Source organism: Cavia porcellus, unplaced genomic scaffold, assembly GCF_034190915.1.
Source record: "Cavia porcellus strain 051 isolate PalLab524CR breed Dunkin Hartley unplaced genomic scaffold, mCavPor4.1 scaffold_6, whole genome shotgun sequence".
Classification (NCBI taxonomy): Eukaryota; Metazoa; Chordata; class Mammalia; order Rodentia; family Caviidae; genus Cavia; species Cavia porcellus.
Window position 1 is genome coordinate 8,374,970 of NW_026947489.1, and position 27,816 is coordinate 8,402,785.

At 40.2% G+C, this 27,816-nt stretch overlaps 1 protein-coding gene and 1 long non-coding RNA gene across 13 annotated transcripts in view; one reads left to right on the forward strand and one right to left on the reverse strand.

The window, feature by feature from the left end:
• The window catches only part of LOC134476356 (uncharacterized), a 78,298-nt gene extending 51,597 nt beyond the window's left edge, over positions 1-26,701 (forward strand). The window contains exons 2-3 of one of the 2 annotated variants that reach the window (XR_010047920.1): positions 16,903-17,667; positions 19,595-26,701. This is a non-coding gene — a long non-coding RNA (uncharacterized LOC134476356). The remainder of the gene's footprint in view (positions 1-16,902; positions 17,668-19,594) is intronic. The other variant, XR_010047921.1, reaches the window with a different exon arrangement.
• Positions 1-27,816, reverse strand: part of Tjp1 (tight junction protein 1) — a 319,842-nt gene that overhangs the window by 278,947 nt on the left and 13,079 nt on the right. The gene's annotated exons all lie outside the window — the stretch shown is intronic.

The following is a 27,816-nucleotide window of genomic DNA, read 5'->3' on the forward strand; positions in this document are numbered from 1 at the left end:
TCTGGAATTTTTATTATTATATGCCTGGGTGTTTCTCTGTTAGGGTTGTAGGTAGCTGGGGTCCTGTATGCCTCATACATCTGAGTATCTTTACCTTTTGCTAAATTAGGAAAATTCTCCTGGATTATTTCTGTGAGTAGCTTTTGTAGTTCACTTGTTTGTGTCCCTACTTCTTCTTTTATGTTCTTAATCCTTAAGTTATGGCTCCTCTTATCATCTTCTTGTCTTTGTATTATTGCTGTTTGTTTCTTTGTTATTTTTAAGAAGTTTTTCATTTCATTCTCCCATGTTTCAAGTCTGCCCTCCAATTCAGATAGTCTGTCCTTAGTTTCTTTCAAGCTGTTATGCCAGTCTTGGATAGACTTCTTAATTTCTTGATAGTCCCTTTGAACCTGCTTCACATACTCAATGCTTTCTCTGTTTTCTCCATCAAGCAATTCTCCCCTCTTTTTCTGTTCTTCCATTCCACCATCTGTTTTTTCCTGGGTGGTGCTTAGCATTTCTCTAACTATTCTGCATACTTCTAGCTTCAGGTCATTGATAACTTCATTCCTGAATTGGTCTATGAGGCTTTCTAGATGGCGCTTAATGTATATTGGTGCGGTGTCCACTATTGCCTGTTTCTCAGGATTGGGGGCCGAGGAGCCTTTTTTGTTGCTTCCCTTCCCCATATTTTCTGTTCCTTATAAAATACAATCTTACATAGGAGGCCCGGCTTCCCTGCCTGTCAGTCACAACCTGATCAAATTGCGCTGGCTAGTTGTTCCCGCCCACCGCTGCGCCCCAGGGAGTTGCGGAGGAGGCAGCCTACGCCGGAGTCAGTCGCCCCTCCGGGCCACTGTCAGGCTCTGGGATCTGGGTTAGGCCAGCCTAGGGAGTCCGCCAGCAGCGTCACTCAGGCCAGGCACCTTTCACCAATCCCGTCCGAGAGGGGAATGTGTGGCTGGAGTTGCCACCGCGCCCTGCTCTTACAGGACTGCCCGAGCCCAGAAAAACCTCCGCTGGAGTCAAACTGTGGTAGGGAGTCAGTTTCTCTCTCACCTCGCCACCAGTCAGTTTTCCTCCTTGTCCGTCCTGTTTCCGACTCCGTTCGCAGACTCCCGTTCCCAGAGCTCGGCGCGTCTCTCCTTGCCGAGCCGCTGTGGAGGCAGCCAGCCGCCGGGCGGCGAGAAACCCAAATCGCGGTTTCCAATGGCGCGCGGTCGAGCCTCCACACCGAGACTTCTCTGTTCCTATTTTAGCGCCAGGACCGCATTCTAAGTTGGATTCTCTCAGCCCAGTTTGTTCCTGAGTCAGCAGAGCACATCTCTACTGGTTCATATCTCCTTAGTCCGCATCATTCCTGGCCTCTGAGCCGAGCCTTTCAGAGAGCTTTCAGTAGCTGCTTCTGTCTGTCTGCCATGTTCTCCGATCCCCTCTTGAGGAACTATTTTCAAGATGATAATATGTAATCTACTAACAGGTGATTTCTTACTGTTATGTTTTTTTTTTGTTTGTTTGTTTTGTTTTGTTTTGTTTTTTTGTAGTTCTGTATTACGTGTACCCTTACACCGCTTTGGTTTGTTTTGTGTTATTCTCTTTTTCCTCTTAAATTAAAAAAAAAAAAAAAAGAAACCATGAGCCAAAATAAACCTTTCCGCCTCCAAGTTGATATTCCTAAGTATTTTGTCACAGGGATGAAAAGCTGACCAACAGTTACAAAACTTGTAGACACAGTCCTTTCTTATCTATTAATGTCTATGAAGTCAGTCGTGATGGTCATTCTTTCACTTCTGATTTTAATACACCCATCTCATCTCATTTCTTAGCCTGACTAGAGATTTATCAATTTTATTGACATTTTATTGATAACCTCTGTTAAATTCTTGCATTCAGGCCAGGAATATAGCTCAGCAGTACAGCACCTTCGTGGCAAGCACAAGATCATGAGTTTAATCCCTAGTACCAATAAATAAATAAATTTTTTAAAAAATAAATTCTTGCATTCAGTTTCATTAATTTGGCTCACTTTTGTAACACTGAAATCAATTGGGTTTTTTTTTTTAGCCTCCTATAGTTTTTTCTCTTTCTTTTTTCTGATATAGCGTTCAATGCTATAAAGTTTTCTTTAAATTTTTCTCTAAACACTATTTTGTTGTATTCCACAAATACTTATTAGTTGTATTTTAATTTTCATTTTTTTCAAGATATTTTAAAATTTCTCTTGAGATTTCTTCTTTGTCCAGTGTGTTATTTAGAAGCCTGTTGTTTAATCTCCAAATACTTTGGGCTTTCCAGATATCTTTTTCTTATGGTTTTACAGTTTATGTCTCTTGTGACCTGAGAGAAAATGGTGCAGAATGAATAAGTATTGCCTCTCCCACTCCCACTTATACTGATGCTTCAAATCCCAATATGACTATTTTTATAGATAAAGCCTTTACGGAGACGACTTCATTTAAAAGAGGTCATGTTACCCTAATTAATTAGTCCTGTCCTGGTAAGAAGAAGCTTTGCTCCCTCTTCACCATGGAGGATACAGTGACAATGCAACCACCTATAAACTGAGAAGAGACTGCTCACAAGGAACAGGATCATCTGGGACCTTGATCTTCAACTTCCCAATTTATAGAACTGTAAGAAAATAAATTCCTGTCATTTAAACAATTCAGAATATCATATCCTGTTATGGCAGCCTGAGCTCCTTTATATAGCATGCTTTATATTCTTTTGAATTTCTTAAACTTTGTTTTGTTAAGCTTTGTTTTATAGCTGAGAATGTGTTCTACATTGGCGAAGGTTTCTCTTAATGTTTATCCTACTGTTGTAAAAACAAACATATAAATGTCCGTTAGCTCTAGTTGATTAATGATGTTCAGTTCAGCTACATCCTTGTAGGCTCTCTTCTTGCCAGATTTGTCAGTTACTAGGATGAAGGTGTTGATGGAGCCGACTATTATAATGAATTGGTCTGCTTTTATTTGCAGTTCTGTTAGCTTCTACCTCAACTATTTTGATGCTCTTATTATGTTCATTCTAACAGTCATTTTCCTCATTGCCAGACCAAAATACCCAACACTCGCAATTTAAAAGAAGAGAAGCTTATTTGGGCCCATGGATTTTAGATTTCAGTCAATAGTCAGTTGTCTCCAAAGCAGAAGCAGCATGGCAGAGGGACATAGCAGAGAAAAACTGTTCACACCGTGGCAGTTTGGAAGCAGAGAGAAAAGGGAGGAGCTAGGAAGGGAGAAATATCCTTCCAGGTTATGTCACGATGACCCGCCCTCTAATGAGGCTCACTTCTAACAGCACTTTTAGCTACAGTACCCCCATGATCCAGGCACCTTTTAAAAGTCTTGCCTCTGAGCACATGAGAATTTTGAGTCATTTTCAAACTCAACCGTAATATTCTTCCCTTGGCCCCCAAAAGATACATGTGCTTATCTTTATGCAAAATGCATCTTGTCCATCTCTAAAAGTTGACAAAGTCTGTAACAGTAACAGTTCTATCCTTGCTGAAAAGTTTAAGTCCAACGTCTCTTCTGGAACTCAAGACAGATTCTTAGCGATAAGTCTGTAAACATCAAAAAGGAAGTTGAACACCGCTGACATACATGGCATAGGATAAACATTTTCATTCTAATAGAGAGAAATTGGTGGGGGTGGGGGAGAAATTGGGCCAAAGCAAGACCAAAACTTTGCCGCGAAAACATTAAATCCTGTAGTGCCATGTCCAGTAGTAGTGATGAGATGTATGCTCCAAATGGCTTGAGTGACCCTACCTCCGTGGCATTTCCTGGTGCAGCCTCTTGACTTCTCTCTGGGCTTGACTCTGATCACTGCCTGAAACTTTCTTCAGACTTTGTATGTCCCCAACCTCCTTGGATCTCTATTGCACTTTTAATATCAGTCTTATAGCTTCATGTACTGCCCCTCTAGAGTTTCATCTCAAATCTGTATGAAATATTCCCTGATCCAACAACTTTTGAATTCTACATGCCCATAACACCAGCGCTATATGAAAGATGCTGAAGTCTGCTGCCAGGTTGAGCAACAGCTAGGCCCACTTATATCATGGCTATAGAGACCCCCAAATGCCTAGATGGCTTAGCACTGTGAAGGAAACTCTGGAGAACCAATCCCTACGCAGCCCTTCTGGAGCAGAGGACCCTGGAGATCTCAAAGTGAAGTCTTTCACTTTTGCTCATCTTAGCCTGAGAAGAGTGGGGTCTTGCTAATTACTCAGATTCCCTCACGATGTCTTTTCTACTGTCCTGATATGAAGTTCTTGGTTTGCTTTATTACTAATCTTTTCAGCAATGAAGCTGTTTTGGCAAACAGGTCCCAACTTCATAGATATTTTCTTGAAACTTGAGTACAACTGTCAATGGAACCCTTGTTCCTAATTGATACCTTCCAAACTTTGCCTTTTTAAAAGAAATTAACTAAATTTATTGGTACATTTTAGATATACATAATGATCACATTCATCATAGGGAATTTGTACTTGTATATGATACATCTTTTTTTTCCCCATTCCCCTCCCCTCCCTTCAACCTCTTTTTCTCTTCTTATTTATAAAAGCTTTGTTTCCATTTTTCCTTCTTTTCTCATTTTTTCTTATCCCTTCCTTCCTTTCCTGCTGCCACCTCCCTGCTTCCCCTTCCCATTTGAATGTTTTCTTCCTATTTCACGATGTTTATTATATATTTTGGTCCTTGTCTTAGTTACTTTTTTCATTGCTGAGACGTTGGTACCCAACACTCAAAATTAAGAGAAAGGCTTATTTGGCTCACAGTTTGCAAAGTTTTCAGTCCATTATTGGCTAGCTCTAAGGCAGGGTGGCATATGGCAGAGGGGCTACAGTTTCATGGCAATTGAAGACAGAAAAAGCAACAGCAGCAAAAGGGGGAAAACCAGGCTCTTTTGCCCTTTTTATCTTATCCAGTCTAATTTTATTAAGATGTGCTAATTTGACTGATCCAACCATCTTTAATCGCCTGCCTTTAATCCCAGGTTTGTACTAAGAATTAATAACACATTTTAGCCCACTTCCCATGACCACATGAGGCTTTGGGGGGACATCTAGACACAAATCATAACAGTACCTATTTCAATTTTCTGTTTTTCACATCAGAGAAACAATGTCATATTTACATATGTGTGTCCAGTTTATTTCATATTACAATATGGTCTCAAGGTGCATCCATTTACCTAGAAATGTCTCAAATTTATCCTTCTTTATGTATATACTCCATTGTATAAAAAATCTTTTTTAAATTTTTTTTTTATTTTAAAGAGAATAAAACCAAACACAATAAAAAAGAATAATGCCATTCAAAACAAACCAGTGTGACACAGAACTTCAAAACAATATGAAATCAACAATGGTTACCAAAATGCCTCTTGTATTCAAAATAGCTGCAGATATCTTCAGACATTGTAAAAGTCAAACAAAACAGAGCAGAATAGAACCAATAAAAAAAAAAACCAATGAATCCAGTAAAGGACTTCAAAACAAACCTATATTAAATCCAAAATGGCTACCATAATATATCTTGCTATCTTTGAAACAGCTGCTCATGCCATCAGATATAACAAAATCAAACAAAACAAAACACAACAGAAAAAACCCAACCCAACAAAACATTGAAAATGATGCAGGAATTCAAAACAATATAATAGGGAATTAACAATGGATCTATCTTCAGAAGGAGATCCTCCATAGATGCTACATTGTGTATTGTTATCCTCTGAGTAGATAATCAAACTACCAGCTTTAGACCAGCAAAGTCAGTGAAACACTAAAAACTACAAGCATTAAATTCCACCTCAATAGCCATCATCACAGCCTGTGTTTCTCCAAATCAGCTGGTTGCTTACAGCAGGGCAGGAAGTTGGCTCTTCTTGTGTTCCAGCCCTTGTGCCAGAAGGGGCTGGCATCTGGCTGTCCCTTCAGTGGCCTGCACATGGCACTGATTCACAGAAAGGACTTGCTTCTTGGTGACTTCTTGTTAATTTCCCCTGTAGTCCACAAATAGTGTTGACTTACAGGAAAGGCTGGTGTCTGGCTGTCCCCCCAGCAGCCCATCAAAATAAAAATCTTTATGCATTCATCATTAATGAACATTTGGGCTGTTTCCATGACTGAGCTACTACAAACTGTGCAACTATAACATGGATGAGGGTATATTGCTATAGTCAGATGCTTTTAATTCCTTTGGGAAGATAGCAAAAAGGAGAATACCTGGGTCTAATAGAACCTCTAGTTTTAGTGTTTTTAGAAATCTCTACACTAGTGTCCACAGTAGTTGCACCAGTCTATGCTCCCATAATCAGTGGATAAGTGTTCCTTTTTCCCCACAGCTCTGCCAGATTTCATTATTGGTTGATTGCTTAATAATAGTCATTCTTTCTAGAGGTGGATTGTTAACATTATTTTAATTTGCATCTCTTGAATGACCAGTGATGCTGAACATTTTGTGATACATTTATTTGCCACTTCTACTTCTTCATCTGAGAAGTGTCTATTCATTTCAGATGCCTATTTTTGGATTGGGTCTTTAAAGTTAGGGGGCCTGATTTTTTTTTTTTTTAGTTCTTTGTATATTCTAAATAGTAGTCCTTTGTGTGTGGAACAGCTGGAAAACATCTTTTCCCACTGTGTGGATTGTGTCTTCACTCTGTTGGTGGTTTCTTTTGCCATGCAAAACCTTTTTAGTAAGATGAGATCCCGTTTCTTGATTCTTTATAATATTTCTTACTCTTGGGTTACAACAAACATAGTGAAAATGGCCATACTCTTAAAATTGGTATACATATTTCATCCAATCAAAATACCAGTGGCATATTTCACAGAATTAGAGAAAACAAACCTAAAATTTATTTGGAACCAGAAGAGACCTAGAATAACAACAACAATTCTGGGCAACAAAGGCAAGGCTGGGGGCATCATAGCCTTGACTTAAAATTATATTACAAAGTTCTATGCTAAAAAACATCATGGTACTGGCAACAAACAAACAGAAACAGACCCAAGGATCAATGGAACAGATTAGAAGATGTAGAATCAGCTCCAGAAACACTCAGCCACCTTATCTTTAACAAAAGGGTTAAACACTTTCACTGGAAGAAAGATAGCCTCTTTAATAAATGGAGTTGAGAACACTAGCTTTCTGCTTGCTGAAGATTAAAACTAGATTGATATCTTTTACCATGCCTTAAACTACAATCAAAATGGATCAAAGATCTAAATATTAAAGCAGAAATACTAAATCTTCTGGAAAATGGGATAGGTAGAAGTCTTGCAGACATAGGTGTAGGCAAAGACTTTATGAACAAAACCTAATTGCACTTGAATTTTGGCTTCTGAGCTCCATTAGTATCTCCTGTCAACCTCAGATTATAGCATTCTAGGGTTTTTCTAGCTGGCATCTCCAAACCTTTCCAAACTCCTCCAGCAAGCCAGTTCCAACGACTTCTAAAACACATGGTCTTGTAGTTACAGCAACAATCTCATTTGTCTGGTACCAAAATCTGTCTTAGTCACTTTCCTCATCAACAGAACTTAACACCCACTTTTTTTTTTTTGTACCAGGGATCCAACTCACTACCTCACAGTTGCCAGGCAGGAGCTTATGCGACTGAGCTAAACTCCCAGCCCTTCACACCCACAATTTAAAAGAGGAGTGGTTTATTTGCACTCATTTTTTAAAAGCATTTTCTGTCCATAGTGGGCAAAGACGAAACAGCAAAGCAGAGGGTATAGTCATGGAGAACCACTCACCTCATGATGGTCACAAAGCAGAGAGAGAGAGGAGGAGCTGGGGAAGAAGATTTTCCCTTGCAGGTCCCACCCACGGTGCCCACCTCTAACCCTGCCTAGCTCCTTAGCACGTTCAGCTGTAGTGTTCCATCCTCTCACCACCTTTTAAAAGCCCCGCCTCTGAGCACATGAGAGTTTGGAGGTTGTTCTCTTCTAAACTGTAACATGCATTTAGATGAAGGATTTTTATGTCTTCCCGGAGAATGACTCTTTTTTATTATATAATACCACATTTTATCACCTCCCTCTGACAAAGGCAAGACAGTTTTCTCTTATCTTCATTCTGAGAAAATGTGGGATTTCTAGAAGAAGAATTCATGATGTGAACTCCTTTAAGGCTGAACCCCCAGGGGTTTTCATAAATCTGTCAGGGTTCATGCTTGTGTAACACCAATGATCAGTGCTCTCCAACTTTTCCTCCTCGCTGTTTCCTCTCTCTGTAGCCGCTGCTCCCAGTAATTTGTGATCCTCTTTAAATTGGTCTCTGTCTATCCAGTTTTAGGGGTAATGGTTTTTTCTGATGTGTCTGAGATTTGGAGTGCCTGTGTTCCTGAAATTCCATTTTATTTTCAATTTTACTTCATTTTTTGAATCAGCAATATATTCACATGATTTAGAATTTTTGGGGGGAGGTACCGGGGATTGAACTCATGACCTTGTGCTTGCCAAGAAGGCATCTACGCCACGGAGCTAAATCCCCAGCCCATGATTGAGAAATTTTAAAGCTATTAGAGCATGTAAAGAGAAGTTCCTCTCCTCTCTCTTTCTGTCTCCTACGTTATTCCTACAAGGTAGTCACAAAACAAGTCCATCTTTATCCTTCTGAATACATGTTTTGCATAGACAAATATTATTTTTTCTTACTCTTTTTAAATAACATATTGAAAGTATTGTCTCCACCCACTCCTTAGCACGTACAGCATTCACTCGCTGCCTTATTTTTTTCCACTATAACTCTGACATTGTGTAATTTTTCATCCATCTCCCTCTCCCTCACCCCTTGGAACCAGGGTGTCTCAGGGGAAGTGGATTCTCTCCAGAGGATAAACTATTCTTCTTGCCAACGATTTATTCAGAATTGAGAAGAAGCCTCAATACAGGCCTGTGAAGGAGCTGAGACATTTTCTGACCTTCCCAGGAAATATTTTCTTTTTCATCTGAGAGAGCTGGGGGAGGGAGACTGTCACTTCAGGTCCAAGATGTGTGTGGAATTAAAGAGTGGCCAGGTACTTTGTACCTGGCACTCAAGGAACTGGACTGTGTGGATTAAGTCAGGCCTGATGCTTGCCATATTCCTGTCTTCCCAGACATAGAGAAAAAGGTGATGTCATTTTTTTAGCAGTTTAGGGTAGGGTCAAGAAGCAGTGAGTTGGGAACTACTATGGGAAGCCATTTCAAATCTAAGCTTGCTGTGGCTTCCAGGCTTTGGAACAACAAGTCAAACCAGTATATCATTGCCTTACAACATAGCATTTTGCAGTTTTAAGGTACATTTATTTAAGAGTGTACAAGCCAGAGCATATGTCCCACTGCACAAAAGAGAAATGAAACACATGGAGGAAAGTGCTGTACAAAGCCATATGTCCTGTTAGAAGAAGAACTGGAATCCTATTCCAAGTTTGTTTCCCTGTGAGCATTACCTTCCTGACTTTCAGCCATAGGACCCTCTGGCTCAAGGCATTTACACCTGCAAACACCAGATACGACCAAGTGCCAACTCTGCCCTTAGCAGTCGCAGGACCAGGAAGCTCTGGAGTTCAGAACACAGGAAAGAGGCAGGAAAAGAAAGCCCCAGTGAGATCCGCCATGGCCACTGACACTGTGACTGGGCTTCTGACCATCCTCAGGACCTTGTGTCACACCTTCAAGCATCAGTGCCCAGGAGCCAAAGGGCCATCTCTATTACACTGTGGCCAAGAAAGAAGGGTGTGATCCCCCCTCCAGGTGCAAGAATTCCCAGGACGGATATCAAGAAATGGCTTAGTATATTTTCTGTGGCTATCACTGAGGACTGTCCACTGGATAATTTGTAAAAAAATCCAGGTTTACTTCGTTTACAGTTCTGGTGACCAGGCAGGCCAAGAGCACATTGCTGGATCTGCTTGCTACTCAGTAAAGGTTTTCTTTTGCATCCTCACATGGAAGAGAGGATCACACAGGGTGAGACAGAGCAGGTGCCAGCTTCAATTCCCTCTTTTATTATAAAGCCATTAATGCCATCATGGGGCCTCCACTCTCATCACCTTGTCTACTCCCCATTAATTCCCAAAGGGCCCATCTCCAAATATCCTCAGCATATGACTTTGGGAGGGTCAGTTTCCCACATGTGACCCTTTGGGGAAGGCACATTTAAACCATAGCAGGGCGCTATTAGTAGTGATCCCACCTGTGGCAAATGTTCCCACAGTTTCTAAAAATGCAGCAACCTCCAAAGATTCTGGATGACAAACAATATGAACAGGGACCTCATCTTGCTGGCATCTTTTCTTTTAAGGATTCAATTAACCAAAAATAATTCAATCTCAATGGTGAGAGCAGAGTTGGTGAGGGGTCAAGGGAGCTGATTTCAATCCAAAGTGGACAGGGGGGGAAAAGGCATGTATGAACAGTAACATCCTTAAAATTTTCCTAACAGGCTCCAGCTGGGTTTATAGATGTGACTTGTGGATGTTTTCTGGGCACTGCCTACACCCGTTTTGTTTCTACAGAGGACCGGGCATAGCACAACTAAGTGCCTGCGTTTTGCTTTTTTATCTAAGGTTCATTTTTAGTGTCTAAAGCATAAAACCGAATGCAGGAAGTGTGAATTTACTTGAACCAACCTGAAAAAAGGTTTTCTCGACCTCTGTAAAATGAAGCTGCGGAATTCACAACAGCTTTAATTATAACACACTAAATAAACACACTAAGTGGCTCTTTGCTTCTGAGGTTGAAATCTCTATTTTTATCTCCAACCAAATAACAGACGAGAAGGGAAGGTTACTACATTTTGAGGAGGTTATTGACTCTCTGAGCATCAACAACCTCTGTGCCCTTATTGCACTGCACTGTATTCTAAAGAAAATCATTTACCTCAAGATATGAACTAAGCAAGTGAATTTTAACATTCTTTTTTGAAGACCTTGTCAGAGGATTAATCCCTAGAGGTCTTATCAAAAAAGCAACAATCATAAACACATGACAATGCTCCGTCAGGATGGACTCGTGTCTGATGATGATCCCATGATGTGCATCACTGGTGATGTCTTTGTTTTAGTTTCTACATGCACACTGTGCTGTGTACCAGTGAGATCACCTAACGATGTGTTCCTAAGAGCATAACCCATTGTTCAGCTGTGCATGACTATAGTTTAGCTACTTTGGTAGAATTTACGCCAAGGACTGCACCAATCTTATATAAATGGAGTCTTAATATAGACAGCACAACTGGGGGCTACGGAGCCAGCCCCCCCCAACTGATTCCCAAAGGCTAATCCTTCCCGCATATACCCATTCCCGGGCTTACTACACTGAGGCTGACACAAGTGAAACAAACATTCCCAATCCTGCCCTAGAAAATTCCAAAGCAGCATTCATGCACACCAGACCTCCCTGCATGATCTAGAGTAAATTCTCCACCTGGAGTGCATTGACAGATTAAGCAGAAGGACTGCATCTCATGCATCCAGTTATGGGAAAGACATGTGCAGCAGACACAGCTGATGTGACTCAGCTTCCTGGCAGTCATACTATCAGTCATGTTCTGGAAGACTCCAATGAAAGTGCCCTAAAGTTGGTGCAATATTTAAATTCCTACATCCTATGTCTTTGGCACTCAGGCCACTTTCTTTTCACTGGGTTCTTGCTTCTCTGTTCACACCCTTTTACACTTGAGGCCCGCCTGCCTGCTGGCTCCCTGAAACTTTATCCCTGGATCTCTTTCACTTCCATGCTCAGCCAAGGTTTCACTGTCGGTGACAGCTTGTGACCTCTCCTTCCATCAGTCAGGAAGGCTCCGGTGCTTTTTCTAGATATGGGTTGTCTGGTAAGTTGAACCACATAAAATTACCTTTTCTTTTCATCATTTTTGTGCAACAAATATGCCAGTTTCATATCCCCCAATTTAATATCTCTGGAGCAGAAATGATCTATTTTGTTTTCCACTGGCAGCAACAAATAGTTCCTTCCTCAAACCATTTTTCTGAGTGTATCTGTCATTTTCTGAGTGTATCTGACACATTTATACAGTTATACAAAATGTACAATGTGTACATTAAACAAATGCTGACACGTATACACTTATACAAAGGCTAAGAAGTTTATTTTGGCTTAAAGTTTCAAAGGGTTCAGTCCATGTTTGGCTAGCTCCAAGAAAGAAACAGCATAGGGTATAGAGGACAAAAGGTGCCTAACCCGTGACATCCAGGAAGCAGACAGGGGAGGGAGAAAAAGGAACATGAATATTCCCTTCCAGGGTGTGTCCCCAGAGACCCACCTTTTTCAACCAGGGGTCCATCTCTCAATGGTACAGGCAACCATAAACTTATCAATGGATGAACCCACTGATAAGGTTAGCACCCCTGCAGCCCAATTACTCTCCAAAAGTCCCACTCCTGAACATGTGACACTTTGGGGGGACCGTAACATCAAGCAAAGTAATATTTGTTTTATCTGTGTTTCCTTTTTATTCACATATATCATTCCATGTGTGTATACACTGTGATACACTGTGTGTATCAGTGACAAGCACGGCACTGTCACGTGCGTGACTCCAATCCCATACGCTCAGCATGAAAGATAACTCTCTCCCACCTTCACATGAAGAGTCTCTTGTCTACTTTCATATTAATTCCCTGGTGCTGAATCTCCCTACATTAATTATATTTCTCTTTGGGTACAATGACAAGAATAGCATGAAATATTGTACCTGTTCATATAAGTAATAAATTATAATTTCTTCCATTTTCTCTTTCACTAAATGACATATTACCTTTCCATAAAGCCAGAATTTCTTCTCAACTATCTAAAATTGCAAACAGTGCAATCTCTCCTCTGAAAGTTTAGAAAACTAGGAAGATTGCTGAATCCTTTGTTTACTATCCATTTCTTTTTTATAAAGAACCCTAATGCACAGGTTGTCGCAAAAGACCCTGACTATGCTTATTCTGTGACAATGTGGAGCTTCCCTTTTAGCCAGTGCTGGACCAAATTGTAGAAATCCAAAAATCCTGTGAAGTCAGTCTGTCAGTGAGTGAGGGTGGGTATGCATCTATGTTACACATCCCTCTATGTCAGAGAGGAATCAATACAGTGCTTCACTTTAAGTATCAGTTTGACTAGACTGAGAAACACCTGGATGGCTGGTAAAATACTGTCTCTGCCCAAGTCTGTGAAGAGGTTCCCAGAGGAGATGGGCATATGAATGTGATAGAACAATAATGAAAATGAACCATCGGTGTGTGGGTGCCGTCCAGTCAGCTACAAGCTGGGATAGAGCAGAAACAAAAGACAAATGTGTCTGTCTGCCTCCTGATCCCAGGGACACTCTTTTTTCTACTCTTCATCAATGTCAGACTCCAAGTCTTGTGGCTTTTGAACTCCAGGACCTACGTGTGCACCCCTCTGGGTTCTCAGGCTTTGGCCTGAGAATTATTCCACCTGCTTGCCTGGTTGCTGAAGCTTTTGGAGTTGAACTGAAGCCTAAAAGCAGCATCCCAGGGTCCCTAGCCTCTGGATGATCTGTCAACGGACTTTCAGCCCCCATGCTCGGATGAGCTAATTCCCCAGTAACTCCCTTTTATGTCTGTCTGGGTACCCTATCGATTTTCTGCCTGGAGAACAGATACCCATAGATTATGGAAACACATGCAACAAAAATAAGAAAAAACATTTAGGGAGAAGAGAATTGAGGGAAATCATATGGATGAAGTAAGTTGTTTTCTTTTTCCTTGCTCATATTTTGAATTTTGTGTCTTACAGAGTTTTAGAAGTTTCTTGCATTCTAGATCTGCTCCCTCCAATATGTTAGCCACTAGTCCCATCTGGCTATTAAGTTAAAATTATTTAAGTTTAAATAGAATTAAAATGCCAGCTCCTCTGTCACGCTGGCCACATATCCAGTGCTCATAGCCACGAGGCAGCGGCTAGCACAGATGTGCTCTTTAATGGTCACAGTCATTCTCATGGCAGTGTCTTTCCGTACACGACTCCTTTGTCACTTGTACCCATTCCAATACCATCTTCCGGGAGATTGTTTTCTGAAAACTTAAATATGATGCTTACACTGAACAAGATGCTTAGTTTTGACATGGTCATGTCCACCATAGTTTAACCTTTAGGGCAGGGATTGAGTTCTCATCTAAGAATTTTCTTCCCTGAGTTCTCACAGACATTTCTCCTCACCTTTTTGTATCTGTTTTGTGGCTTCGCTTTTTATGTTTATGTATTAAATCCAGAAGAACTTTGTGTTTTTATATGATGTGAGGTAAGGATCCAATTCCACACTTGCCGCCTTGTGACACTGTCCTTCAGTGGTTGCTGCTATCACAGCCATTTTTCACCCCCTCAGCTGGTGTGCCACTGCCTCTCTCCATCCCTCCCACCTCTGCGTGGATTCTTTTCAAGGATCTCCGGGAAACTACATCCATCTTCTTTTCTTTTGCTGGAACCAGATTCTTTATTTTCTAATTTTTTGTGGTGTGGCTTCATAGAGGGGAAGTACCCTCCTCACTTGCTCTTCTTTTGACAAATTGTATAGCTCTTCCCGAACTTCTTTCATCTAGATGCATCTTCAGATCCATCCTTTGAATCCCTCAAAATATGTAGAGAAAATAAACCAGAACTTACCAATGAAGCATGGTTCTTTAAATTAAAAAAATAGTGTATATATAAGGCAAGATCTGTAATTTGCTTTTGAACCTGATGATCAACCTGTATATGTTAGTAGTGATTTAAAATCCATTCCATGGAATTTCAGTTAGTCTGGGTAATACTCAGTAAATGCCATTTTCAAAGTGCTGTGCTTTCAGAGGCTACTAATACATGAAGTATGTTGCCATGGTAACAGTTACTTTTAGTTAGTACTTTTTATAGATTAAAGTGTTACACCCTGGAGTCTATTTGTATAGATGCATAAATCTTAAGACAGTATGGCACTTCATTTTTTTTTTTTTTGAGACAGAGTCTCACTATATAGTTTAAGGTGGTCTTGAACTTGCTTATTTAGCTCAGGCTGGCCTCGAACTCCTAGCATTCCTCCTGCCTTGACCTCCCAAGTGCTGAGATTACAAGTGTGCACCACCATACCTGGCTGGTGCTTCATTTAATGCAGATATTTAATGGGAAACAGTCAGATTTAACTGACCAGAAATGGAAAAATTCCAGCATTTATATTTGATATGGACATTCATTGTTATCTTAAATGTAATACTTTCATTAAAATTTATTTATAAAATAAAGTTATCCCTTTTTCCAGCTGAATTTATCAATATTTACATAAGTTATGACAGAAAGGTACATGCTTGTCAAAAGTTTACGTGCATTATTTCGTCTTTTATCCTGGTGCCAAACCCCTGGTTCTTACAGGGTTTCAAAAAATTTGGAGAACACAGTGCCTCCTCATGTCAAGAAAATGTCAGGGAAACCCTGGGTTTGGATGTTGGCTCTGACATTTACTGTGCAGCTTTGAACTTAAGGTTTCTCAGCTTAAGTTGGCAATCATACTTTGTACTGCAGCTGTGAAGATTAAGTACATCTTCAGTAAGCAGCATCTGTGGCATAAAATGACTAGCTAATGGTTTCAAGTCAATGCTTATGACAGAAAGAGAGGGAGGAATATTCTAAGCACAAGAGTACAGAGGAAAGTCAACAGCAAATGATCCTGGTGGATGGGAGGCTCAGAAGGGCAGTGGCCTGGGCAGTCCTTCGAGTGACAGCCACAGTCATGGGGTTGCCAGGGTATGCATCAGTTAGTGGGGAGACAGTGGGTGGGAAACCCTGAGGGCAGGCTGAGGACTCTGGGTCTTTTACACAGAGACACAACCAGGAGTTTTTCAGAAGGAAGAGCCAGCGACTAAAAGGCATGTGGCATTAAGGACTGCCTGTGACCCTGGAGAGAGGAGAGCAGAGCTCCAACCTTGGCGGGGACATGGAGAGGCAGATGAACACGTGAAGTCCAAAGCCACAATTGGGAAGCTTCCTCGTGGGCTGTAGGTACAGAGGAGTGGAAGAGGCCAAAACTACCTCAAAAGCTTTGATCTCTTCTGATAAACAGCTATTTAAAGCAACATCAGTGATAATAGCAACGCGTGGTTTAGATATGTGACATCTGTCTTCTTTTCAGAAAAGTTTTGAAATGTGTTTATGAATAGTATGTCATTTGACAAGAGCTTCGTGAAAGAGAACAGGTAGATGTTACGTCCTTGTTTAAAATAGAAGGATCATTTCTAGGAAAATGAAACTATAATAAAAAGCAAATTAATTTTTAGACTTTATTCTATCTCAAAAAATGTTTAAGTGATTCTCTTCACATGCGTGGTTCAGCATCACGGCCAAGGTCATTTTCATCAGTCAGTGTTCTTTGAGTTGGGAGGAATGAGTTGGAAACTGGAGAAAACCTAGTGGGATCCACTAGCTTCCCAAAGACAGACCTGATAGTGACTTATGGTGCAGGTGTCTGCAGTACAATCAAGAATACATGCCCTGCACGTGGTCAAATGGGGATGCTTCCTAATTCATGTCACAACTTGCCCTCTTTTTGAACTCTCCTATGAATGACACAACTATATGGTCTGGGTACTGTGCCCTTACTTCATGCTCACCACGCACGCATCATCTGGGTTCTAGGTAGTTCCATCTATTTTGGTCCACAATATTCCTACTTTTCCAGTCTCCTGGAATGACAGGCCATTTCTGACACGATTCACAGTGATCCCCACCCCGTGGTATTCCTGGTCTTAGGTACTTCCTGTTCCTGTGTGTATAGGCTGGACCCAATGACTTGATTTCAATGGGGAAAAAAAGACAGCAGTGGTGATGGGGTATCACTTTTGGATTAGGCTATGAAAGACTATGATTTCTGCATTTTCTATAACCTCTGATATGATTTTCTGACAAAGCAGGCCAGATCTACATGTCAAGAAACTGAGGGGGCCTCCAGTCAGCTGCCAGGGAAGAATCAAGATCCTTGCCTGAACACCTCTCACGGATGAGATCGAACTTGGAAGTGGATCCTTCTCCTACTGAACCTTCAATGTGACCACAGCACTGCGTGACACCACCACTGCATTCCTGTAAGAAATCCTGAGCTGCACAGCCCAGCTACAGTATATCCTGATGTCTCACCCACAGAAACGTGAGATAGTATGTTTCCTAAGCCACTGAGTTTGGGTGCAATTTGTTATGCACCAATAGATAAATGAATACACTGTGTCAACACATTGATCCTAGCTGATTACTATAAGCCTCCTAGAAATTCTCCCATCTTTCCAAGGCTCTTAAATGTATGCCTTTCTACAATTCAAGGGAAAGTAATGGGCTGCTTAAGGAGGAAGATATAACTCAGCGTGTGTCTCTGGACATCCTTTCCCATAATGCTTTTCTACTATAATCCTGCTCCAGATTTTTGCTGGAAGAGAACACTTCCCTCATTCTTCTGCCTTAGACTTCCAAAATTGACTGGGGTCTAGACGCATTCTTCTGTATCCCTGACCTAGATTCCTGTTCCAGAGCCTGCTTGGTACATTTCTTAGCTCATCTCATCCGCAGATTCCTTTACTGCAGCTGCACTCAGTGGTTGGTTTACAAGGATCTGGACATCGCATCGCACCCACACAGACCCAAGCACTCTCGCTGGCACTGCAGAATGGTCTGATTCGCTCCCCTAGGTAGGAGGCCAAGCCCTGATTACCAAAGCAGGACCCTTGACTGCTCCTGGGCCTAACCCTAGTTCGTGGCTCCCTAATGGCTCTTCCTGATTTTAGCATTTTCGTCTCCATCACCTCAAGGGGTCGTGAACAGTCCCTCCAAGGTCCGTGCCAAGTTATGAGCTTCACTTCCTGCCTCTGCAGGGGATGTGGGACGGGACTGGCAGACATGCGAGGTCGTTAGGGGAAGACGCAAGGGAACTGGCTCCAAGTAGAGTTGGCAACGGGCACCACCACTCAGTGGCACAGCGGTGACTCATGAAAGCAGTGGGCAGCAGATGTGGCGACTGAGAATCATTTCCTGGGCCATCCTCAGCAATTACGAAGCAGGCTTTGACTGTGGTGCCAGGAAAATAGAGTACAAGTTCCTTTGCCTGGCATCCAATGGCTTCCACCAGTTCATGTCAACCTGCTTACCCAATCTGTTCCTCAACATGAGCCCTCTGCTTCCGCTGTCGTTTTATACAGAATTCTTTACTTCAAAAAATATTTGTTGGGTATATGAACCTCAAAGACATTAAATGGAGCAAGAGAATCTGGATACAAAAACGTAAATACTAGCTGGGCATGGTAGCGATTGCCTGTAATCCCAGCTCGGAGGCTGAAGTGTTAGAATTACAAATTTGAGCCCAGCCTGGGCAACCTGGTGATTTAGCAAGATTCTATCTCAAAATAAAAAACATTTTGTTTGTATTTTGAGACAAGGTCTTGCCATGTAGTCCAGGCTGGCCTTGAGCTCACTATGTAGCCCAGGCTTGTTTTGAATTTACGGCAATCCTCCTGCCTCAGCCTCCGGAACGCTGGGGTTACAGATGTGTACCGCCATGCCTGGCACCCAAAATAAAAAAATTTTTTTCCAAAATAAAAATTTTAAAAAGTGTTAGGGATGAAGCTCAGTGGACGGGCTCTGAGTTCCTTTACCAGTGCCCCCTCTACACACACAGAGTAAATACTGTGTGTTTCATTTAGATGACATTTTAGAACAGGCAAAACTACCTAAGATGAAAACACTCATGATAGGTGGATCTGATTGGTGAGGGGTTATCTGGAAAGAGACATGAAAGAACCTTCTGGAATACTAAAAATGCTCTGTATCCTGTCAGGCTGTGGGTTACAGCTAAATTTTGTTACTCTGCCATTATGGTATTTTGATAAATGTACATTTTACCTCCAGTGAAACTGTAAGAATATTTGATGATTGGATGAGAGACGGAGGAGTGGTTGGAATGATAGAAAAAACAGGAATGGGGGAGACGTGGTCATTGTTGATACTGGGAAATACTCCCAAGGTACTGTTTAGACCACTCCATTTACTTTGTATATGTTTAAAATTTTCCAAAATAAAAAAAAATGTATTGAATATATTCCACAGTAGACCTCATTTCAGTGGTACTGCACAGGGAGGGAAGGCTGCAGGGTATAGAGAGAAGTACATTTAAAATGAAATTTTTACTTACAAATATTAAGTGTATTGAAGTGTGGAGAAGCAGAATAAGTAGAAAGAAATACTGGCCTTTTATTTATTATTCTTATTTAATTTTTTTTTGTCTTTTTGAGATAGCATCTCACTGTGCAGTTCAGGCTGATCTTAAACTCACTTTGCAGCCCAGGCTGGTCTCGAACTTGCAACAATCCTCCTGCCTCAGCCTCCCAAGTGCTGGGATTACAGGTGTGAGCCACCACGCCTGGGAATTTTTAATATCTTAAATTCTCAATGACTGTCCAGTGTCAGCTCCTAGTTTACTGTACATAGATGCATGCTCTCCTGGGTAAGGACCCCCAGCATCTGCCCACAGTGGTGTGTCTGTGCTTAGTTGGAGTATAGATGGTACTGTGGTTAAACGCAGTGACGTATCTTGTTTCTTTCCATCTCTGTTCTTGCATCTAGGCTGATCCCGTGAATGCTTGTTTCTGTGCATTCCTCAAATCCTACCCGAAATCCCCTCAGACTTTCACAGCTCTGTTTCAACTGTGGACCCAAGAAGAGGAAGGCCTTGTACCGTGAGATAAGTCAGCTTCCTGCTTCTGCATCAGGAATGTCGGGTTGGGGGACAACTCGGCAGCATATGCTGTGCTAAGTGACATGGCAGATTCACCTTCTGGAGCAGCCAGATCTGTGGTCAGTATTAGGCAATGGTTCATCAGATTGCCCTGGGCAGCACAGAGGTCAGTGACACCAGGGTCCCTGGGGCAGGGGCCAGGCCTCAGTGCATTACGGGTCCAACATCATTCCAATGTGTAGCCAGGCCAAGCGCCAGTCATTTCTGAGCTTCTTCATTATTTCCCTTCGGAGAATTTTGTCTCCTCGCACTAGCTTGAAAAGAGCTTTCTCTACCCAGGTTTCCACACTGCTGACTGGTATGTAAGCAGGTGAGGCCTTGTACTCTGTGTGTGTGCATGCACATGTGTGTAGTGCGGATTAAACCCAAGCCTTTTGCACTGAGGTACATCTCTACCTCTCTTAATGTTTTTTTATACCGAGTCAGGGTCTCACTAAGGCCCTGTATTGGCTGGGCAGCCTCAGGTCGCAGTGTTCCTGTCTCGGCTTCCCAGAGTGCTGGGCCTCGTACTGTTTTTATTAATTCCCTGGTTTCTTTATCCAGATGTGTGGATGGGCATTCTTGAGGGTAGTTTATACCTGCACTCAAGAAAGATGTGCTCAGAACTTTATTTAGAAAGTAATGGATTATTTCCTAATTATAAATATTTAATAATTATAAATGGAAATAAATATTTCCGAGTCATCATAACTGTAAGTTTAACAGGAAATGGTGTTTTGTTGTTGTTGGTGGTGTTGGTACCAGGAATGGAACTCAGAGTCTCACACTTGCCACACAGCTGCCGTGCCACCGAGCTACCGCTCCAGCCCTAACAGAAACTGTTACAATTTGGATAAAGAAACCGCACAGCCTCATGTATTTGGAATGTGATTGAATTACAAGGTGACATGGCTGTAGGAAGTGTCGTCTGTTCAGCAGAAGCAGGTCACTGGGAAGTGGCCTGGAAGGGTATCATCTCCAGAGCTCCTCCCTCTGTCTCTTTCTCGGCCACATGACATGAGCCGCTGTCCTTTGAGGCGGGTCCTTCTGACATGTGGTTTCTGCTTTGAGCCCGCCAGCCTTGGACTGCAGCTTCTGAACTGTGGGTTAAAACAGACTGCGCCTCCTCTAAGTTGTAGGTGTCAGCTATTTAGTCCCAGCGATGAGGAAAGTGACTAGGACAGGAGTACACTGATTTCTGTTTGTATCTGTGTTTATAAATAAGCCAAGAATTCCTTCTCAAGGTGCTGGACTTCATGATCAATTGTTACTGGGATGTGTTCCTTTATGAAGGAAATGTAAACAGATGTATTGCCCTAAACATAAGTTTTCAGTCATTTAACATCATCTTATCTATACAGTGAGTCCTCCATGATCACCTGTTGAGATCCATGGATTCAACCAAACTTGGACTGAAAATATTCAAAGAAAAATATTGTGAATGCCCTATAGCTTTTTTGATGACTCTTTCCTAATGAATACAATGTAACAACTATTGGCATAGCGTCTACATGGCGTCAGGAATTGTACATCACCTTGAGTGTTCTAAAGTAGACAGGAGGGTGGCTGTAGATTCTATACACGATCTCATTTTATATGACGTTCTGGAACAGCCATGGATTTTGGTATGTATGAAGCTCCTGCAAACATCTCTGATCTGGTGCAGATCACGCAGATACGGGATTGGTTGAAGGGAAACATTGTTCCTATGAAGCTTCTGACAGCTGAGTGACGCCTCAGAGAATCATCAATCTTACCAGTTCATCAAACTGGCTCAGGTGTTACAAACCAGAGTGGCATGGCCTCCCAGTGTATGCGTGGATACTTTTCTTTCTTTTGTGTGTTTTTGTGGAATTTTTTTCAGTGAAAAGTGACAAAAGTTAGCAGTAAAGATTGAAGTTGGTGTCTGATGCTCTCTGGATTGAAATCATTGTGTTTTCCTGGGTGACTGAGCCCAGCACCAGTGTCAGTTAGAGGAGCTGCCGGGAATTGCAGTGCTTGTCCCACACTGATAAAAGTAAAATTCACCCTCTCTACCAAAGACATTCTCTCTGTGCAAGGCTGAGAGTGAAAAATTTAAAAAGCCTAAGCTGTCAACCACATGCATCATGAAAAGTGGCACAGTTCTGAGTTTTGTCAGTGTTATTTTGTCTTTTTTAAAAAATTGTATAGTTGGCTGTGAAAAGTAATAGCTGCATTCCCTTACAGTATCGTTTAGCTTAAAGTTCATTGTAAAAGAAAATGGAGAATAAATATCACTTATCAGAAGCCCACATTTATCTAACCCTAAGAACTTTACCGAAGAGGTTTTATTATGGATCAAAGTTCTCATTCCTTCTCAGCAAGGTGATTCAGCAAATTAAAATTAGGAGAGAAGTAGCTGGTGCTATTGGGAATGACAATAAATGCATTAAGAGTGATGTATTCCTTGTAGGAAAAGATCACTGCCAAAGCCAAGTTTAAACAATGTGGAATTTAATAACTACTGCAGAGTACCATCTAGTGGTGAAATAGCTCCAGCCCTTCCGATTGTAGTTTTAGAGCCTGAAATTTGCAAATTCAGGTATAAGCCTGTTACACTACTCTGACTGTAAACTGTAATTACAGAGGTGAATAAAGAAAGGTATTTTTTATAAATCAAAATTTTCTTAGAAAGATAAAGTAAATTGACATATGAAAGGCAAACGGAGTATGTGCAGCTCCCATGATATAATACTAAATTGTAAAATGTTCATAGGATTTTGATATGTCTCATACAGAGTCACAACAAATTGTATTTCTAAATATTAAACAAGGACTATAGTTCCTTTCTTAGCACAGTAATTATAACAGTTGGATCTACATAGTACCATAGAATTGTGAGTGCTGTTTCTTTTTTTTTTACTCAAAACAATAGAAGTGTGTTTATTTTCAGTAAGCGGGCTCTGAAAAACACTTTTGGCATTGTAAGTGTTGTTTCAAAACGATTATCTTTAATGAGATTTATGAAGACTAGAAAAATAATTTTTTAAAGACAGTTCATCCTATGATAATTTAAGGGTATAGTTGAGGGCAGTATGAGTAATTTGGGCACATTTAGATCAAATTTAGATTAAAATTGCAACATATACATATAATACATATCTGTATTATAAGCACATTTCTAGGCTTACAGCTCTAACTGTAGTTGAAATATAAAATTGTTTTATGAAACTGACGCTGATTTGTTTGGCAAGTATGAACCTAACAATTTAATGTATTAAATGTCATATTGCAACAGGAAAGGATCTGAAGCGTAAATGTCAATGTTCAGGCCTAAATTGTTTTTTAAAGTTCATGTTTCTATTTTATTTTGCATCCTAAATTAACAACTATTTAAAGAAAATCTTCATCTGCATTGTGATGATATGATTTATACTATCTGTGCTATAATTTAAGTAGGAGAGAAATTTTCACAATTCAATCATAATTTCCATAAAGAGAAAATAGGAGAGAGACTCTTAAGGTGTTTTGATAGTTGGTGCTTTTTTAAAGAACTGCAAGATCAAGATCAAAACATTTCTTTAGTTTACTTTCATGCCTAATACTATGAAACTCCATAGTCTGTATGTACGATCTCTTTTGCATGAAGAAAACAGAGGTGCACAAAGAAAATAAGAAACTGTAACTGAAATTTCAATGTCAAATTACCACTTAAACATTTTCCAGGCTAAGGTGAGGGTTAAAATATTTTCCCCAAGTCCATACAGTTTTTAAAACTAGAAAATTAGTTTGGTGCTTGACTTCCTCCACTTAGTAATGAAACTATGAAGAACTTTCCATTCCAGAAAGTACTTGTTGGGAGTAAGTTCTCCATGTACGTGTTTAGAACGATTTTCTCAGTCATTACTATGATGTCGGATTCTTACTTCACTCGCAGAGTTTCTCTGTGAAATAAGCCATGCTCAGGTAAATATCCCAGGAAGAAAACCTTTGGAAATAGCCACATTGATTTATTTCTCTTGAGTAAATTCTCATTTTCAATCTTAATTTCCTTAAAAGGAGAAATATGGAAATGCTATTGTTTAAGTAGCAAATGCAGAACTGGAGAGGGTAGCTCAGCCACATGACACCAACCTGGCAAGCACAAGGTCCTGAGTTTGACTTCTGATTCCAAAAATAAACAAATAGCAAATTCTTCTGAAAAAGAACATCAAAGCAGAGTAGTTTTATTTTTGAAATTGCTCCACTTCTCAGGCCCATTAGTGGTGGGGCAATTTGCAAGGAAATTAGCTAAAAATACATCGTTGTTAAGGAGACTATAATCTGGAAAAAGAAGCAATACGTGGTAGTTAATGTCAGATAAAATTTTCCTACCAAGATTTAAAACTCCTCGAAGACAAGCTTCATTTCTTCTGCTTCCATTTTTTCCTACCCGCAGCCTGGAATGTTTTTGGAACAAGTGACAGAAAGCCAAGCACCAAAACTAGAGCCCAACGGGAGGTTATTTGTTTTGTAACTGATAGCAGGTTCAGCTTCAGGCATGGATTGACCCTGCCACACACCCCAGATCCTTTGGTCTCCATGCTGGCCTTTTGCTTTTGGTCCACTGCCTTTCTGTGGTTCCTTTTCAGGTAGGTTTTCTTCCACCAAGGCAGGAGCAATCCTCTTAGTTTGAGGCAAAACAGTTTCTGTTCATGTCTAGCTGTCATTCAGGGAACTCCTTTGGCTTCACTATCATCCTGGGGATTCCTTTTGACTCCGTTTTGGGTTAAGGTCATTCCACATTTTTTCCCTGTGTCTTGTTTCCTCATTTTGGCCAAGTACCCCATCTCTTCCATTAGCTTCCTGAGCAAAGATGCCTTGGAATAATAATGTGTTTTGACCATTTGTATGACCAAGATGTTTCTCGGCGCCATGCTTAATAGCTTTGCCCGTGTGAGCATGATTCTTTTAGTCTTATCTGATGCTTCTCTCTTTCCTGGGTACATAAAGGACTACGCTTCCAGCCTCTTTGCAGATTGGTGGTCTTCTAATGAAAGTTTGGCCAATGAATTGATGGAAGAAGCATATCACCTCCAGACTAGGGGCTCCCATAGGCTCTCTTCTCCTGCCACAGGAATTCTGGGAGCCAATGTGTCGGAAAGGAACATCTCCAGATGGAGAGAGCATGGCCAGCTGAGTCACAGGATGGAGGAGGATGACCTGCCCCTGTGGCTTTGCATGAGCAAGAGGTACATGTGGTACTCACCTCCTGAGATACAACGGTTTCTTTCTTTTGTCAATTGAAAAAGATTTCAATGAGATACATATTTGTTAGGTGCATGATTCATGTGAAAAATATTTGAAACACTCCCAAGGGACCCAGAGGAACCTCAAACAAATGGAAATCTATGCTTTTAGAAAGAGAGATTCAGGACAGTCTCAGTGGTAGTGCAGAGTGTTAATTATAAAGGTGATGCCATTCCAGACAATTTTCTTTTTTCTGGCAGAACTAAATGATCTCATTCTAAAGTTCAAATGAAAGGAAAATGCTGAAGAACAACACAGTTAAATTCTGTTCTCACATCTGACTCCAGGATAAAGCCTAGTTAATCACTTATTTAAATGCAAAAAGTGATACCATAAAACATTAGAGTAAATAAGGGTAGTTGTTTAGAATCAAATACCCAGGCTCTTCGTGACATAACAAAAACCTATGAGCCATGAAAGAGAGACTGATAGATACACTTACCTAAGGATAAAGGGAAAGATACACATAAAAGCCCTCCGAAAGCCAAGTCGGAAGACAATAAGCTGGGAAAGTATTTGCAACTGAGATCACAGCTAAAGAATAAAAGATAAAAGAGTAATAAGGTCTAAAATGTACAATAGTTACTGTAATAATGAAAGGGAAAGAAAGTGCTCAAAAGGAAAGAACAATTGGGATAGGGGAAAGGAGAAAAGAGAGAAAGGAGAAGACTGTGTATGTAGGTCCACATATATAAATGTTTGCATATATTTATATACAAGGCAGATAACTAGACTACTAACCTCTGTTAGTGCATCAAAAAAGCAATTTGTCTGTCATGCTTTGACCTGTATTGTAATGTTGTTATGTCCTCTTTTATCTCAGTCTCTCTCTTATTCATTAAAAAATTATTTAGTTATTTTTTATGATTTTTTTAATTAAAGGGAAAAATAAAAAAAATTAGCAGGATATATTATAGTAACTTTTTTGATTTCCTATTAACTTGATTTGAAGTCCTGTAATACTCCCACTATCTTGTTTTGACTGATTAGACTCTGTTCCGTTCTGCATGATAGTATCAAGTTTGAGGGTATAGGCAACTACTTTGAAGGCAATAAGATTCACTCAGATGGCCATTCTGGTTTGACTATTATTTTCTTTGGAAGTCCTGTAATGTTTACAAGGTTTAGGTTTTATTGGTCTTGTTCTCTACTGTTTTGTTCAACTTTATAATACCTGATGAGATAGACAATTCTTTTTAAGGAAGCAAGAGGTATTATGGTAACCATTATTGATAACCATATATTCTGTTTTTACATCATGTGCTATGTCTATCCTTGGTTTTGACTGACAGTTTTGTTTTGCCATATTTGACTTTATTCTCTTCCAAAAAAAAGTAATGAGAACTAAGGAGTAATAAAACCCAAAATGTGTAAATTTTGTTATAAAAAAGAGAGGGAAAAAAAGTTCTCTAAAGGATACAACTGCAAGTGTGTTTAAGGGTGTTAAATAGCTGACCATATTAATGTTTTTGGTTGGATCATTGAACGCAACTGTTTGCAGTCTCACTGTTTGAATGTCCACTTTGTATGCTTTGATGCTGCGACTTGAGCAACTACCTCTAAGATGATAATGTGTAATCTATTAACTGGTGATTTCTTAGTGTTTTTTTGTTTTTTGTAGTTCTGTATTACTTGTACCCTTACATCGCTTTGTTTTGTTTTGTTTTTTCTCTTTTTCCTTTTAAATAAAATTTTTTTAAAAAGCAGTTTGTGCTTCATTGTTTGATCATTTTTTATGCCTAGACCTTGAAACCTGAACAACTGTTTCTAAGATAACAATATAAAATATATTAACTAGTGTTAATTTCCTACTATTTTTTGAAATTCCATATCATTTCTCTTTTTTTCTGTTTTGCTTTTTAAAATAAAAAAATTCATTATTATATGGCTTAGTCCATTTGTGCTGCTATAACAGACCCCTAAAAGTGGATAATTTATAATGCATAGAAATGTATTAGCTCATAGTATGGAGGCTGAGAATGCCCAGGATTGAAAGGCTGACCTCTGGCAAGGGAAGTCTTGCATTTTCCCCTGGTGGAAGGCAGAAGGGCAAGAGAGGATGAGCAAGAGCTGCATTTACCCTTTACACGCTTACCAACACTATTCAGGAAGGTAGAGCCTGATTAAAGAACCCATTTTTTAAAAATACTATTGCAATAGCAATTAAATTTCAACATGAATTTTGAAGAAGGTGAATATTCAACTCATAATATTACATAGTGTTCCTAAAATGTGTAAGGAAAAGACCAATAACCTAACAGAAAATGTGCAAAGCATGTAAACAGAGAGAAAAGGAAACACGTATTTTCAAAGACGAAATGATTGTTCAGTCTCATTCATAATAAGTAATTCCACACTGAAACTACAACAGATACCATTTTCACCCATCAGACTGGCAAAGATTCCAAAGTGCGATCAAACTCAGTATTTGAAGATGCAGGGAAATAAGCACAATCATGGATTACCTGTGGAAGTGTAAATTGGTGCCAACCTTTATACAGTACAATTTAACAATATCTACAAAAATTTTGCATGAAACTATCTTTTGAACCAGCAATTTCCCCTTTGGAAATGTTTATCCATGTTTATAGACATGTGAAAGGTATGTGCATAAGTATCTTCATGGCAACACTACCTGTAACAGCAAAGACAAGAGTTAAGCTAAATTTCATTGAACAGGAGATGCCTTAAATCAATAACAGCATAGCAGCAGTGAAATATTCCTTAGCTATAAAGAAAAAATGAAGACGCACTTCACGAGCAGACATGGATCCAAAAAGCAAGCTGTGGAGCCTGAATGCAATGCACTGCTACTGTTTGT